Consider the following 15510-nt stretch of genomic DNA (forward strand, 5'->3'; position numbering starts at 1 on the left):
CACACGCACTGGCACACGTTCTCTTTTTATTGTGTTTCCATCACATTCATATCTTTGATAGAAGTGGATTTATTGAGGAAAAATAAATCCTATGAATTCTCTATTTAACAAAGTGAGACACATGGAGATGCAGCAGAAACCTGCACCAGACTAGTCATGACCACTACAGATCCAAGTCCAAAATTTGAGTGAATGAAATTGGATCAAAAGGGGCAGAAGAACAGAATTCACTGGAGAGCCAGCATCGCCCCCGTGGGATATGGCTGGAATTCACTACAAATACACAAAAAAGTGTTTTGAATTCCTCTTCATGCACATATTTTTACCAAAGTATTAGTAGACTAACTGGTAAGAAGTTTACTAAGGGGCAAACCTCAAATTTTTTAGCAGGCCAAGTGTGGTTTAGAGAAGTGAAGCCTTCTTGAATAGATGCTCCAATCTGGTATAACATAAAGTAGATGGAACTAATTCCTGCAGGAGCAGGTGGGTTGACGGAAGAATAAGAAATGACAGACCGTATTTTGTAATAATCTTTCAATCATTAAAACCCAATTTAACATGCAACGTCATCTGTTGTCAGAGTTACCAAATCTAGGAGAAAAACCAAAAACCTGCTCACAATGATTTAGAGACATATGCAAACATTCATGTAGACAAGGGATTTACATTTTATATTCAGTGAATTTTGATGCTGTAACATTGAAGACTGCTACTATTGAAGCTTAACCAAAACAATGTGAGGAAAGTTAGTGAACAACCATACCAAATGGCATACATCTGATTTCTTACCTGAAGCGTATTCAATCATTACTGCTGTCCCACGATAACGCTTCAGCAACCACATAACAAAAAGATCTGGTGAACTCCTAAATGTTTAAAAAGAAATATAAGCATGTTACACAATACAAAAGTCACCAAATCCACAGCAAGTAGAACAATAATACTTCAGAGTTCAGTCTTATGCTGCACTTGCAAGGATTTTTTTGTAAAGATGATTCTTTTTTTAATCTAATTTTTAATTTAAACTTTTTCCTCCATGCATTCAAACGAAGTTGTGGTACATTCATCTGCAGCGGAACTAGAACCACAAGAAACACAGTTACTAACAAGACTAATTATAGATGGAAAATCAACATGATATGCAAAAATAGAAGTATCAAAAGAGAAGCAGTCATCCCTAGTTGGTTTAATGATTTGGCAACTATGCTGTATCCACGTATTCACTTGTTGATATTAATTCACACTGTATACAGAGAAGATTTTAGTTCTCACAGGAAAAGAAATAACCATAATTTGGAAATGCTATATTTTACAGAAAGAATGACCTACACTAAATGTGAAGTGTGTCTTTTCTTAAAATTTTTCCTTTCTTTTCAATTTCAGTTGGAAAGCTCTGTATTTCTTAAGTGTCTAGGTATAAAGAATACTTTAAAATTCTGGACACAGCATTCTTCAGATCTGCATTTTGACTTTATAGCCACAACACAAGTACATTAAAAGGCTCTGCAACTTACATTAATTATACTGTATCTCTGCAAATTATTCTCTTTCTAAATCAAATACTAAATTGGAAAAAACATGTACTGCTAATGTTGCATGCATCTGCTTGATTAACAGAGAGTAACTATGCAGTAAGCTAGCTGGCAAATTAACCTTTCAGATTTCATGTACTGCAATTAACTCCTATGTCTGCAAGCATATCACCATAAACTTCATGGGCAAAACATGCTTTCTAGGACACAGGAAAAGTATTTCTTCGTAACAGCATGCCAACAGGGCTGCTTTCATGAAGGACACCACATTTTATTATGAATTACACCTATATCACACATTTTCTCCCTTATACACATCATAAAATTATCTTAATCAAATCTAAGGTGCAAGATGCAATCTCTCAGTAGGTCCCACCCAATTTCTAGCAATCTGTAATATGTGGAAGAACATTCTGGTTCCTGCTGCTTCAATACAGCTACTTCTCATGGACAGTCAGCTGCCTACTCCAGTAAATAAAGCTAGCAAAGCATCACTCAGGATATGGCTACAATTGTGTTTCACTACACTCATTTATTATGAGACGAAGCTTACAAAATCCACATGCAGATAACCCATCTCATTATCTACAGAATTTAAAACGACTTATTTAATACCAGCATACGCACATAAATGCTTTCATAAAAATTAGGAGTTACTCTAATTTAGGCAAGGAAAATGAAATTTGCAATCATTTTTCCAATATGTGTCCTTTCACATCACCAGTTTTATTAACTGTCTTAAAAGTCTACAGAACCTCACCACCTACTACACAGTAGAGGCTTTAGTGCAGCTCTATGTTAAGAAATAACTTGAAAAATGGCATGATCAGGTGATATTCTTATGTCATTACTGACTCCTCTCATCTTTGCTCTGCTTACAAATTAAATTTAAAAAATTAATTCATTAGCTCTCAGATCAAACTAGCCTTTAAAAAAAAAAAAGTCAGGTTGTGCTCCCTCCATTCTCACATTACAGTAGCAGCAACAGCCCATCTTGGCTAATGCATACCTTCCTTTATATCCACACAACCTGCTCAGCCTTCGGTGAGACAGCCCAGACACAATGGAGAGGAAGGTTTCAGGGCAATGTGTTGTTACCCAGGTGTAGCTTAGAGTACACAATACGGTTGAGTACAACCTCTGGGTGAGATGTGAAACAAAAAGAACCCAGCTCGCCTTTCCAAGTGGAGACCAACTTAGCAGCATTTTTCAGCTACAGAATATAGAACATGTTAATTGCTAAAGCAAATTAGCTTTATCCAGAATGCATCTTATAAACTTGGTGTGCATTCAAGCTATAAAGTGGCTTTCCCAAGGGGGAAATAAAAAAATCCTAAATTGCAGTTCCCTGTCCACATTTAAATCCTGTTAGCGTGAACTCGTCAATGCAACAATGAAAGACTCAACATACATAAATAGAGAAAACCTGACAGTTGTACCATTACCTGCAATGGCTTTGGTCTAAAATTTTCACCTTACAACACTAAGGTTCTGGAAATCCAGTCAGATTAAAGCAACACCAGCCCACTCAGGAATACCACATCAACTGTTTCCACAAAACGTGCTTTTAAAACTCGTCTCTTCCAACAGAGTCTCAATTTGCAATTTCTCAGAGTGCAATTTCTGCAAGTGACCTTTTTCACTAAGATCATTGAAGAACATAGGAAAAACAGAGAATTCCTCTAAAGCACAGGCTCCTTACCTGAACATACAGCCACAAAAATCAAACCAACCAACGATAAAACGAAGTTCATAAAAGAGCATGCCTAATTTATCTGACTGCAATTAGTTCCTACCTTTAGAATATACTTGCCACTTGTGACTAATTGAAGCTACATTGGGTATTAAACAAGAGGCCATCAGAAACATTTGGCTCAGAGTGCTGGAGCAAGGGTATAGCAAAGAACAGAAGCTCATGTGGAATTCTACATAGACTGTGGCTCCTCAGCCATCCCTATGGACTGCTGGTGATCCCTACAGTTTCAGAAGGTGGTCCACAAAATAATCGTGAGGAGGAAAAATTGAAGCCACATTCCTGAGCATGCAAGCAAGAAAACAACAGGAGAGAAATAAAGACTGGGTCAACATTCAAAGTTTAGTATGATTCTTATCTGGTCACAAATGAAAATCATTGTTGAAACACAGCACAATGTTGTCCATAGCTTTTTCTCTAAAAAAAAGTATTAGATGGTCTTTTGATGAAACAAAGATTGAGGAATACTTTAACAAGTGATATTTCTCTGCAAATATATACTAGATACATGAACATGTTTCAAAGAGGCAAAGTCTTTGAAGTAAAAATAAGGAACAGAAAAGCACATGACAGAACCCAAAAGGCTTCCTAGTTCTTGGTGCTAAGTGTGTACTCAAGCAGCACCTCAGACCATTATCAGAGAGACCTGTCCATGCACCAGCCTTCACGCCTTGGCTTCAACACCAGGAGCTCCTGGCAGGCAACTCAGATAGGCGCTGTGGCATTTTCTAGACAGGGGTTCAAGAGGGTCACCAACCTACCAACCAGGATTCACTGACTGCCGCCAAATCCCAAATGAAGTAAAAGACAAAACTAATACTGAGCTTCAACCTTCAAAATTGGATGACTTTTGTCCGTTTGATTTCTTAAACCAAGAAGGGCAGTCACATTAGTCAATTTTAATTACTTGTTTTCCTTCCCAAGGAAATGTATACAAGTATTGCCTTTCACTACTCAGGTAATAGTGCTGCCTGAGGCTGGCGGTCCTAAAATGCTGGGGAAAGAGGCAAGATCACTACGATCAAAACTCCTTCCATCCTCTCCTCACACCTGCATTAGAGACAGGAAAGCCCTCAAGGATCAGACTATTGCCCTGAGTAGTGGCTGGGCCCTCCACACCACTTGCTCGAGCAGAAAGGGGCTGTACCCCAGCCATGGACAGCCAGAGATACTACTGAGTCAGGAAGCCCCTTGCCAGCAGCCCCTCCGCTCTCCCCAACTCCTGTGCAGCTTGGAGACGAGACAATGAGGTCTATGTATGCAGCTGAAGAGAGCCACCCTGGAAATCCTCCCTTTCTGCCAGGAATCATTAAAAGCAGTTTGTGCTAGTTGTGGAAAACATACACACTCTTCTGGAGCAATGCGATGCATCATCTGGGCATTGCTGGCTGTCAGGCTCAGTCCCAGCATAACTATCTACATGATGCCCCTTCTTTTGCACCAAGCAAAGTTTTGGGGCAGAAGATTGCGTGAAACGCAACAGAAAACGCTGTTTCCTTCATAAATATCATCACTGCCTCCTAAGAGAACCAGACTAGATCTTTTTCTTGAAAAATAATTCCATTTGTAGGCCAGGGACTAAAGTACTACCATAAACTAGGTCAATCCCATCCTTTGTTACTGTTCCAAAAGTACAGTAACAGCGGGAAGCGGGGGGGGGGGGGGGGGGGGGGGGGGGGGGGTCAGGGTAGAATAATCATTTGTTAACAATTTTAATAGTAAAGCTTTATTGGTTTTCCCTATGGATTCTCATAGTTACTATGGTGAAATTAAGCATTCTTCCTCCAAGTGAACTCTTGTTAATCCTTTCATTTAGGTTCAGAACTACAGTACATGACCCTGCAAGAACATTCATCTACACTCACAGCTGGAGCTGCAGACTCGCTGGCTTGAAGGAATTAATTTCTTTGCAAGGCAGAAGCAACTGAAAGGCCAAAGGCTTATCTACGAGAAAATCTAAATTTCACCAACTCTTACAAAGAACAGGACAAACCCAAAACATATGATCAGACACCTCATCAAAAAGCAGATGTGAAAAAACTCTGGCACATTAGAGAAATACAGTTTAGGGAAAAAAAAAAATCTAAAGGTCTGTCATACCACAAAACAAGCTTTAGTTCTTAAAAGAACCTGAATTTTAAAACCAGTTTAAATTCAACTCCAATGAACCGCCATCAAGAGAGCACTCAGACTTAGCAGTGCTCAGCCCCAGCCACCCAGCCTTTCTATTATCTCATACCTTTGACTGTCACTTGCTCACTTGCAAGATTTATCTAAAGCCAGTTATAACAGTTGCAAGTGAAAAGCCTGTTCTTGCTTCAGCTTGGTTGTTAACTTCTCAATCCATTTTCTCCTATGTGTGTAAATAACAATAAAAACATGAAGAATGCTGGAAAGTCAGATTGTCTGGGCATAATGCAAAAGTTTGCCACAAACAAAAATATAATACAAAGCTGAACTGCGGCCATCAGGTCACCAAGTGTAGAAGGATATTGAAACAACTCATGAGCAGGCAGAACTTAAAGCATGAGTGACAACCTGCACTTGGAAGCTAAAATCTGGATCTTCCACTTTCTATGGTTTTCAAGAAAGTACTTCAAAAGCAATTTTTAACAGTTTAATAGTTGAATTTTCTCAATATTAAAAAAGAAAATTCCTGAGGCAGCGTTCAGATTCAACACTTCTTACAACAAGCCTTAGATAAGTACTCACTAGATACATCACATTGCTGTTTTACACAGAATGCATTTACTTACATTAACTTGATCATGCATGCATACATTTATCACCTTTTCAATGATATGAAAGTTTGACTCACTAAACTGATCAGAAATATTCGTATATTCACAAACATTCAAAGCAATTTATTTTGAGCATATTGCACTGAAATGTTTACTTATGTTTTCTAAAAGCTGAACATCCCTGACACTTTTGAGACCTCAATATCTTGAATTTTTCAAATCATTGCTTTCCTAAATCAAGAAATAAAGGGATATAAAAACTTCATTTAATGAAAATAATTTAGAAGCAGATTTTTTTTGCAAGGAGAATCTAAGCACAGAAAAGCCCCAGCACTTTTAATTCTTGCCCACATTTTAAGTATTCAACTTGCTTGCATTTTCAAAAGAGATTTTCAGCACATTCTGTAAGAGAAAATATTACAGCCACACCAGAACTCTTACAAACCTCTATCTGAAACAGCATGAGCAGCTCTTTACTAGAATTGTTAAATAAGTAGCAACTGTCAAAAAAAAAAACCCACAAAGCCAAATAAATTTCAATTCATTCCATTTAGATCCAGGATTTTTATCCATCTGGAGTGAAAATATATTTAATTAAATCATACCAATGATAGAGCATTCCCCCTTTGCCATTTCACTATCCATTTATTTTATCCTACTAGTTCATTTAGTATAGCTGCCCTTAACACTGTGTTCCCAGAGAGACCCAACTTAGAAGATTCAGGTCAGACTTCACTGATTAAAATTACTCCATCATATTGGCATAGGGCATCCACTAAGGAATCCACACGCAGGAAAGAGCAAGCGCTGTTCAGCCTTTGGAGGTTTCCCTGCTGCTGCTTTCTTGGAGGAGGACAAGATTTCAGTAGGAAAGGCCAAAGGGAGCACAGAGCCCCTCCACAGTAGTGCTGGAGAGGGGGCTGGGGCTGCCAAAGCTACACAGATCCTTCCTCCCACTATACAATTAGGTTACTTTTAAGTACTACTTGCTAAACAGCTTTTTCCTTAAAAGATATCAATACAAATTCATATTAAACTAACTTTGCTATGCATATTGTGATCATCACCTGATAAAGAATGATGCAGTAATGGTGTTCAGAGAGGTTTTCCTCATCTAGTTTTTCTTAATAGTGCTAATTCCCCAAAAGGAACAAATAACCTTAGCAGGACCCACTAGGTTACACATATTAGAGTGGTCTTTGAAGATGAGCTATGCCAACAGTGTTCACAAGTTAATAAGGACATAAGCAATGAAACCAGAACTTTACACAGAAATATTAAGGATCCAAAGCAGTAACCTGGCTGACCTAGTTGCGTCACGTTGCCAAACAAAGCCAGAAAACTCAATCTATGTCTCTTTCCGAAGTACCAAAATAACAAACAGTCTTGAAATTAAAAGCTGACTTAATTCACTTACAAAAGTCATCATGAGCCTTAATGGCACCACCTCCCCCTCCTTTTTAATTTTGTTCTTTTCATTATCATTATCCCAGGTGGCTTTCAGGAAGTCCCTGCAAACTAGTCACTATTATGAAGATGGCCTATTTTAATCACAGTCCCTTGACAAGAACAGCTAATTACCTAACTTTTCTGTCTGAACTACCAGATGGCTTTGGTTCTATACTTAACTTGCTTTTAGTTTTCAGTAAGTAGTGACATTTACATATTAGAAAATGTCTGGGATGACACAGAACAGAAATAACACCAGTAGCAATACCAGTATCTCAGATACGGGCAGAATAGAAACATATACATCTACTGCATTCTTCCACTAAAATAATAAAGTCACTTAAGGTGGCAGGCATCCTTCATGTTTTCTTTTCTTACTGGACTCCCCAAAGGGGTGCCAGCTTTCCTTTTTTCTGACAGGCCACCACCTTCAAACTGCCTTCTCCTCTGAAGCTGCAAACCTCCTAGTGCTGGTAGGCAGAGCTGGAACCTGGGGGGGGGGGGGGGGGGGCGGGGGGGGCGGGTGGGCACGCAGGGTGGTGGTGGAGGTTTTTGTTGTTATTGTTGTTTAAAGAAAAAAAAAACTCAACACAACACTGACATCCATTTCAAGGAAAGGAAGAGGGAACTCCCCTTTGTCATTCCAGCCAACCCCTTTTAGATTTTCACTGGGCCCTGCTCCCGAGACCCCAGTTTTGGGTGCATCTACCCATCCGAGACAGCAGGAAGCACGCCCGCGCTGCGAGCCGTGGTCCTGCACACCTCGGTGCCGAGTGCTCGGAAAGCATCCAAGCACGGTGTCTCCTGGGACTACGCAAACCCTCAAGCTTGAGGTGACAGTACTGCAAGACTGTCGTCACTGACGGTGCAATTAGCAAGTACGGCTTGTGTGTGCTTGCCAGGACATGTACCAAAGCAGTCAGGTTTCAGCTAGTTCCAGAACCATGAGTTTAGATGGGGTTTGAGAGTATCCATTTCCACATGGCAGAGTGCACTGCAGACATAAAACAGTGAGGGAATCTGGCCTGAGTGCATTGAGGCAGCATTTACTCCTGGTACACACTAGGAAAATACAGCTGCCCCTGACTAAAGACAGTGGATATCAACCAAAAACAAGTCAAGGCCAAAGATCAGCCAAGTGAAGGAGTTTTGTGCACAGACATAGGACATTATATTTCAGGCAGGCAAAAAACACTGGATATTAACCATAGCAAACATATCCCTTACAAGTCACGTTCATAAAAAATGCAGGCACTTTCCTCTTATATCCTTCTCACTATACTTAAAATTCCAGAGGTTATTACATATACATATTCTACGCTGCCAGAAATTTTTTCCAAAAAGATAGCAGCAACGCAAACATTGACTTGGGTTTTTTTCCTATGGGTTACATTTCCTGTGAATAACTGTAACCATTCAATGATGTTGCAACATTCACTACAAAATAATTGAAGAATCCAGACTTGAGAAAATTCCCGTGTCCGAGACAACACAGAAGGAGTTATAACTTCATTTCTACTTTTTTTTTTTAAATGAGTCTATTGTCTTGATACAGAAACAAATGGAAAAGCACACAACAGATAGGGAAGAAAACATTGTATTCAAGCTCCTAAAAGGGTACCGCAAGAAATGGCAAATAAGATGCCAAACAGTAATTTTTATTATTTTTGTCTATGTATCTTTAGACAGTCACTCACTTTTTACCACCTTCTCTAAAAGGTTTAGGATGTATTTCGAGTACAAAGAAAATACCTTCATAATCAGAAATCCATCTTTTAGCGTATTAATACTAGGAATATATGTACGTAATTAAATTATACTGGTAGCAAATTCAGAAGGGAGAATCGTTACCTTTTTTTAAAAGACAGCATTCTAATCCCCAACAAAATCAGTTACTTCAGTGAAGAACCAGAAACAACAACATTATCATATTACCATAGTTTATACTATAGCAAGCATCATCAGATAAGTGTCCCTTGGTACTGTCACAGCAACATAAGGATGCCTAAGCATAAATAATAATCGGAGCTTTCTCGGTTTTACAGCAGTGACTCTCAGGCAGGGCAGGAGGAAAGAAAGGCTGAACACCTGCCACTACAGAGACAAAACTGATTTTTGCTACTGTAATGGCCATCACAGCTTCCATTTGTAAGGCTTCTCATCTCTGAATGTATTGTGGCAAGGATGCTCATTGAATTAATGGAACACCTTTAGACTGACAAACTTGTTAAAGCTCTCAGGTTTGGTTTCCAAAACTGCTTTCATCTTCTCATCCCTTAGTGGAAATTATATCAGGTTTCATTTTCTGCTATTATAGTCCAACTGAAGTCAGTTCTTAGAATAAGTACTCCAACAGAAACCCAAAACAAATAAAAAATCCTGCCCTCCTCCCCCAATAGTTGCTTGAAGGTATTTATGTAGGATTTGGAGAAGCAAACCTTCCCAAATGGAACTGTAATTTACATCCATAGAATGCATAACATTAATCTTCCAACAATCAAAGACTCTACTATCTATTTTTAGTAATCTACAGAGTTTTTGGAGCTGACTTAAGAGTCAGTGCTGAGCATAAGAGGTCTTGGGAAGCTGACTTGAGTAGCACTTGTAACGACAATCTCTAGTTACATTTCAGAGCCCTAGATCCTCCTGAAATGGAAAACAAGGGTAACTATTGCCAAGAAAACTAAGTTTGCTTGTTTTTTCCCATGTAGCACTGTTTAATGTTCAGTTAACCAGCTTGGGTTCTGACCGGTTTGTAACACTGCAGTGTCTGCTGCCACTCCTCAGTTTCATTAAATCAGTGGGTGAGTGACTACAAGTTATGTTTTAAAATGAAGAAGTTTCCTAGATTGGTCAGCTTCTGTCACGTAGTCATTTGGCCAGCCAGCAGCAGCGTGGGTGAGGCCTCCGCTGCCTGCCCTGTCCTGGCTGCCCAGGCAGCCTTGGGCAAGTCAGCTTCAGGCTACATCCTGTTACTGAGCTCAGCTGCAGACCATCTCCTCACCTACAGGAGCCCCTAGCTACATCCCAACACCAGGACAGGACGAGACCCCTGTCTCTTCCATACATCCTGGTTTCCACGGACCCAGATGCAGCTCAAAAACACCCCTAACAGGGTTAGGGCACTGGGGTGCTCTGCAGCATGCCCCTGATGGCAAGCTGAGACACTGCTTGGATGTCCTGTAACTTCAGTTCCTCACTTAAACAAAAAGCTCCTTCACCACAAAAGTGATGTAAAGTTCAACCTATTGACGAACATAAAGAACACAGGCAATAATGCCCATATAGGCAAATATTGACAAAGGGTAACAATTTCAAAGAAATGACTCCAGTACACTGAGTCCTCCTGAGTCATTCCTCTGTGGGATTTCCGCTCCATGGTGACTTTGAAAGAAACTCTTGACTATTCCATAGCATCTCCTTATACATATGTAAGCTGCCTGTGTCCATTCTACAATCTGAATCACTTCCTGTGTGCAACTTCATTAACTGGAAACCTCCTAAAAGAAAAGCGGAGGGGAATAAAAAAAGTTTACAGCTAGAATGCACAAATAAAAGATTTTTTTTTTCTTGACCAAGACCACCAGATATTTCAAACATAACCGATAACACCATTAATAGCATATATAAGCTACTGCATATTAATACTACACATTTCCTTCCTTTCTTCATGAAAGGAGTAGACTGAATGGGACAAGAAATAATTTCTTCCTTTTATTTTCATCCATCCTTAGTACATATCAATGCACAATTCTTTAAGTGCAAATGGTCTGACATGGTATATAAAGACCTGTGTTCCTCCAGACATCCATAATATCGTGTTAGAATTATGATTTAAAGCCATATCTTAACATCATCTAATAAAATGACTAACATAAGTGATATACAACAAAATCACAAGCCCTCCAGATACAGACCAGCCCGGACAAGCAACATGAGTGAGTTATCTTTAGTACTGGAAGGAACTGATGAGGTAATTCCTTCAATAACTTATCAAAAAAAATACACAGCTTTAAATCCTAACTCACACTTTATCCCACATAGCAGCAGGAGGGTCTTACTAATTGGAATCTGCAGAACATATGGACCAGAATACATCCCATCATCCAGCTCCTCAAACTATACCACATTAAGTTGCTAAGCTTTAGAACACTATTTACAATTTGCCTTATGAATGTATCACTGTATTTTACATTACTAAAGTGTACATGTAAAGAAAAAAAAAGGAAGCTTTATTGATGGCAACTAACATAAACATCAAAGACATGTAGTGCAAAGAAATCCATGACGATACTGCCTTTCCATTGAAGCTAAGCAAGGATGGTAGCTCTGTGATCCCTTTTTTATATAAAACAGATTCAGAATTTTTTTTTTCTGCCTTCCCATTTCCTGACTGCATCCTTGTGTAAGGAAGCCTGTGAGCCTTTGAAGCCTCCACCCAAAACAAACACGAATCTTTATAATTCTTGCAATCTTATGCTTTTTGGCCACCCAGTGAGAATCTAACAGGATCCCTTGTTTGAAGGCCACCACAGAATAATACTAGCAGGGGAAAAGAAAAAGAAGATGAGGTCCAAATATAATCATTACGTAATATTTTTCTAATGAAATATAAAGCTGCTTTAATCTAAACAATATGTTAAGATCTTTATTAATCAACTTCAAAGAATGGGCAATATTCATCAATTTAGCAAAGTGAAACCAAAACAAGCAGAAAAACCTTTTTCAGTGTTTAAACAAGAATTCTACAAATGACACATCTCAGATAAACAGGTAGTACTACCCTAATTTTTACACCTCTCCTAAAAGGGCATTCCCTGGAGACATACCAACCTGCGACCGACATGGCTGTTCCTAAGAACAATCAAGTCACGTTACCCAGAGCGTGCTGTATACAGGGCCAGGGTGTTGAAACCCCAGAGAAGCAGGACCAAGCACCGAGGAGTGGCTGCCTAAAGTTTCTGGAATCCCAGAAACATGTTTTGGGAAGCTCCTCTCACCCCAGCCACTGTTTCTGGTGCGAGTGGAACAGTATAGCAAGTGCCATTGTACAGGTGGCAACTCAATGCCAGAAGGATGCTTCCGTCCTGTAATAAGAGTATGCCTCCCCACAACTTTAAACGTCTTCACTCCAAATCAGGCATGGATTTAGCAGTACAGTTAAAAAGATATTAGCTGCCCCCTTATCATGATCCAATACTGTGATGGGCTCCTATTTATCTCGCATGGTCATGATATACAACTTCACAGCCCCTTTTTATCTCCTCTCCACTCACATTTTTCTGAGCATTTCAATTCCTAGTTTGCAAGGAAGTTTTCATTCTGAAGGATCCTAAAGCGCAGTACAGGTTACTTCTAAAGAAAACCTGGATGTAATTCCAGTTTAATTTCTTTTCACTACAGAGTTATGCAACCCTAGGAAATCCTTCAAACACAATAACTATACTTCCATGATTTTTCTTATTAAAAATGACCCGTAACATTTAGGTATTTCAGACTCTCACATGTAGTTGTCTTATAGTCATTTATCAACATTTATATTTATCATCCCACAACTGCATTTCAAAATAATTAAAAACTCAGAAGTACACTATGCTATATCATAACAACAATAGCTTAACATTAACTACAATCATTAATTGCAGATGCAGAGATACTGAAATAATGCTCATGCTGAAGCACTCTCATAAAAGAAACAGGAAGAAACGCTGATCAAGACATATGGATACATACCAGTCTTATATTGGCAGCTTTGTCTTTTCTTTACATTCATATGAAAGTTGCAAAGCACGTTTCTGCCATTACCCTCAAAAAAGAAAAGGTGACAGCAGAAAAATAGATTGGTACATGGAACTCTATGGTCCACCTATAGCACTCCTCCCCAGCTCACAAACTGCCAACATAATAAAGGAAAAATGAGGAAAAAATTGTACTGTATAAGTGATCTAAAACTTTCCAGAAAATTAAAGAAGGACACATCCTGAGAGAAAACACCCTAGATCGAGGCCTTTTAAAAACATTCTCCTTTTCTTACACCTTCTGATTTGATAACATCTCTTCACTATATTAAATCCTTTGATCTCCATTTATTTACTGCAGCACCTGCATCCTAGGGCTGTTCATGTTTTTAGAAAAACTACACAGATACACACTAATCCTGTCCTCCAAAGGTCACAAGCACAGCAGTAGTGTTGAGAAATCTCAGTTGCCTGCTCTGTTTTGCTCCAACCCAGCTACCAGATCTTCACCTACACAAGCAGAGTCTTTCTGTTGTGAAAACAGATCTGTGTCTCATGCAGAAGATATAGTGGCAGCATATATCCCAAAATAATTGCAGAAGTGTCCATATAGTCTCTTAAGGTAGAGAAAACCAAGGTTCTTGAACAGAGGAGGAGAAATAGGCTGTTAGACATACCATTTCTGCAATGAAACAGTGATATGCACGTATAATATAGGTCACATCAGAAGCGGGAGAAAGCAGTGATATGAAATAGCTGCACAGAAATGAATGCTATAGTCAAAAAGCATGTTTTGCAAATCAGGGCAATGAATATTTGATCCCTACTGACAACCCTATGTTATTTCTTTAAAGTGTGAGAAGAACAATAATGGTATTTCAGGGAAGAAGGTTCTGGATGTTAAATGAGCCAAAGGTAGGAAGTTGCACGTAGGAAGTGTACTGCAATGCCCTGAGTCAAGTAGCCAACAATATCAGGATCCAGAGTCTTTGGGCCCACTGGCAGCAGGGAAGCATGCACATGCAAAATAAATCCAGGACCACTCGTACACGCTAAGCTCAAAATACCATCTACAGGAACAGTTCTCCGCAGGCTGCAACTAGGTTTTGCAACAGGGTACAAGGCAAACTGGTTCATTTTCTATCCTCATATACCATCACTCGGTGCTACAGATCACTTGATAGAACTTATTCACATGTTTAACAATAATATTCAAAGAATTACTAGAAAAATAAATCAGGCTTGTACACATTTTAAGCATAAACATATCTTGAACTATATTTCATGATGCTTAGGTTTTTTTGAAAATTAATTATTTTTGTAAACACAGGGCATTGTAACATAAAGTACCACACTGTGTGAGCAGACATGGTACTAGGAAAACACTACTGTCATCTTTTTTCTCCTACACTGTCTACCACTGCCATTCTTGTGGAACCAGGCATTGCTGTCACTTTAAGGCAGTGTTGCTCACAGCTCCCTAGTTCGCATATGGAAAGAGGAAAACTTTCCTAATGGAAACATCTTGAATACATGTTAACTGCTGAGAATTTAAGAAAGATACCCAACAGAATTACCAGTTTTATTAAAACCAGAAAACACAGAATGTGCACACAGCAAGGAAAGAAGGGGCTGAACTTGTCCACTTCTCACTAAATCTCCATTTTTTTTTTTTTAAATTCGGTACAAAGAATGGGGGATTCAGCCTGATCCACTTTGCTGCTGCCTCATCTTCCCTTCATCATGCAAACAGTTCAAGTGAAAATAATCCCTTCTCACTCACTACATATTCTCTGTAAAGCAATACATCAGCTGAACACCACACATCATCTTTAAGATAATTGATGGTCATCTTTCAGACTGAATCTTTTTTCTGCTACTGACTTACATGGTGCTAGATACCAGTTGCATAGGGTAGGAAAATTATCATATATACACACCATGAATAAGAAAGTCCTTATGTGAGGTTTTGGCTATTCAGATGCATTCCTTCCCTTCCCAGTAACTGGAATGTAAAAATAATCCTCCTCCCCTGAAAAAAATTTTTTTTATTGGTATATTTGTTTCAAATTCATCTAAAATAACTAAATCAACCAACAAATCTAAAATAACTAAACTACCATTTACAAATGCAATCTGGTCATGGTCAAGCATTTGGCATTTTTATTTGCAGAAGATTAAAAGGACTTTCAGAGTAAAGCACTTTTTCAAAGGCCCTTGGTGCAAGCTCAATTTATTAAAACTCATCACCGACAACATTAATATATTCCTTTCTGAGATCCAGTTCTGCATTCCCC

The 15510-nt window shown here is 38.9% G+C and overlaps 1 long non-coding RNA gene across 10 annotated transcripts in view; it reads right to left on the minus strand.

Annotated features, from left to right (window-relative positions):
- LOC142405772 (uncharacterized) overlaps positions 1 to 15510 on the minus strand; it is a 265132-nt gene that overhangs the window by 181441 nt on the left and 68181 nt on the right. For 8 of the 10 annotated variants that reach the window (XR_012774326.1, XR_012774332.1, XR_012774331.1 and 5 more), the window contains one exon: positions 790 to 866. This is a non-coding gene — a long non-coding RNA (uncharacterized LOC142405772). Of the gene's footprint in view, positions 1 to 789; positions 867 to 5524; positions 5639 to 15510 lie in introns of all 10 variants that reach the window. The other 2 variants (XR_012774328.1, XR_012774330.1) reach the window with 1 other exon arrangement.

The sequence above is a fragment of the Mycteria americana genome, chromosome 2, assembly GCF_035582795.1.
Source record: "Mycteria americana isolate JAX WOST 10 ecotype Jacksonville Zoo and Gardens chromosome 2, USCA_MyAme_1.0, whole genome shotgun sequence".
Taxonomy (NCBI): domain Eukaryota; kingdom Metazoa; phylum Chordata; class Aves; order Ciconiiformes; family Ciconiidae; genus Mycteria; species Mycteria americana.